The following is a 2,421-nucleotide window of genomic DNA, read 5'->3' on the forward strand; positions in this document are numbered from 1 at the left end:
AGTCACATTACCTCTTTCCTTTTGAAAAAAAATAAGTTGCGTCCAATCGGACGGCTTCCAAACTGGCCACCATGATGGCAAGTGCGAGATTCCAGAGTGGAGAAGTGTGTATAATAGTTGCTTTCCAATGAATTTGCATGAGAGCTCATCATAACCGCCCCCCCCCCCGTCCCCTTATAACAATCACCTTAACTTACGCACAGTGGAGAGAGAACTAATAAAATGATCTTATAGATGAGTAGTAGAAAGGGTTGCACACACACTATAATTCAGTAATGTTACTAATCAATCTCTATGCTCAATAGACATAAAAAAGGGCAGGAAATAGAATTCGTAATCAGACTGATAAATGACAACAAAGTTAAAAATCACAAACGTATTTCTTTTATCTATTAAACATGTAAGTATGCGATGCACTGAACAGTGCTTTAATAGAACAAAACCAAAAAACTAAATTCCTCCAGAACAGGTCATGAAGGCCCAACGGCCTCGGCCCACAGTCGTCGATGGATGCGGATATGGAGGGACATGTAATCAGCACACCGCTCTCCCGGCCGTATGTCAGTTTCCGAGACCGGAGCCGCTACTTCTCAACCAAGTAGCTCCTCAGTTTGCATCACAAGGGCTGAGTGCACCCCGCTTGCCAACAGCGCTCTGCAGACCGGATGGTCACCCATCCAAGTGCTAGCCCAGCCCGACAGTGCTTAACTTCGGCGATCTGACGGGAACCGGTGTTACCACTGCGGCAATGCCGTTGGCTCTATAATAGAACAAGGGTACAAAATAATGGTGTTGAAAATAAGTATTTGGCAAGTTATTTAAAGGGGCACCTACCCTAAATTACTGAATACTGTTACCTATTATGAGTGGGTCAATCAGCAGAGATAATGATAAACCCCGACTCTGCGACAGAACACAGGAAATGAGAACTCTCCGAAAAATCCAAGTGCAAAATCGTGGTTACTGTACCGCTAAAAGGAGAGCATACGCTGTTGATGGCGTCAGAGAAGAATTACAGGCCCCTATTACGCCGGTGCAGCAACTACTTTACCACCAAGGTCTCAGGCAGTGTGTGGACAGCAAACAGCAGTCGCCGGCCCTGTGGCCGAGCGGTTCTAGGCGCTTGAGTCTGGAACCGCGCTGCTGCTACGGTCGCAGGTTCGAATCCTGGCTCGGGCATGGATGTGTGTGATGTCGTTAGGTTAGTTAGGTTTAAGTAGTTCTAAGTCTAGGGGGCTGATGACCCCAGATGTTACGTCCCATAGTGCTGAGAGCCATTTGAACCAAACAGCAGTCGGATGGTGCAGTCGATGACCTCTGTACTGCTGGTCTCTCTGATAGTCGATAACCGCGGATAAAGCCCGATAAGATAAATTCCAGAAAGAACCTAAATTTCTGTCCAGATCACCGACACAGTCTTACTCCTAGGTCTGTGCAAGAGTATCTCCAGGAGCAGACACAATCAATATACCTGTTCTCCCTGACAGTCCAGAGGAGACTCAATGTCTTGTGCACAGTGCACTTCGCGACCTCACTAGGTTCGAATGTTTCCAATCATAGAAGAAGCGGGAAAATATGTCAATGATCTCCGTTCAGTGCCCTCCATACAATTTCAAAAAGCTGGATAGCAACGTTCTTGTATCAATCGCGGTAATTGCCGCCAATTTTCAGTATGGCTCTTTGACATCGCATAGAATCTTCTTGGATTGCCCAGTCAACCCCTTGCATTTGATGGGCAGTGTGAAAAAAAAACGACCCCCCCCCCCCCAAAAAAAAAATGGACAAAATATCGCCTGGACGCTAGGCGCAGGTGTATCCAGCATTCTGTGATTTCAGACCTTGTAATATTTGTGGCTTGTGCAGGCATCATATTGAGGTACAAAAAGCTCTTCTTAGAGCAGTTGAGAAGGCAGCAGTGGCAGGATGACGTAATGTGGTTTGAGGTAGCGGTGACAGATGGTTTCTTTATGTAAGGGGAATGTGAGAAGTACCGCGATTGGCTGCTGCGTTCGGTAGTTGCGCGCCAAAATGACAATCTTCCAGAATAATAAACAACTGCTATACGAAAAGGGAGACGAAGCACTTCGGTGATCGGATCGCGCCTAACTTGGATGGCGGGCGAAGTGGTTCGGCTGTAAGATCAGAGCTGGTTCGGCAGTCTCGGAGGACATGTTGTCCGCCGCGGTATCAATTAAGACTTAGTAATCAATGGTTTGTTAATACAGCTGGTTGGGCAGTGTCGGAAGAGACATGTAACCTGCCGCGGTCGGTGTTAGTTAAGATTTTATTAAGCAATGTCTGGTTATTTGGACATATAGTTGAGAACAGTACGGAGTTCATCAATTTTTTGAAGAACAGATATCATTTGTGACTCTGAATTTGAGCGTAGTTCTGCAGTTTCTCGTGTTCTGCTAATAAAAA

At 46.1% G+C, this 2,421-nt stretch overlaps 1 pseudogene; it reads right to left on the reverse strand.

Annotated features, from left to right (window-relative positions):
* Window positions 1-641: 641 nt before the first annotated feature.
* LOC126420071 (5S ribosomal RNA) lies at window positions 642-759 on the reverse strand (annotated as a pseudogene).
* Between the last annotated feature and the right edge of the window lie 1,662 nt (window positions 760-2,421).

Source organism: Schistocerca serialis, chromosome 9 (genome assembly GCF_023864345.2).
Source record: "Schistocerca serialis cubense isolate TAMUIC-IGC-003099 chromosome 9, iqSchSeri2.2, whole genome shotgun sequence".
Classification (NCBI taxonomy): Eukaryota; Metazoa; Arthropoda; class Insecta; order Orthoptera; family Acrididae; genus Schistocerca; species Schistocerca serialis.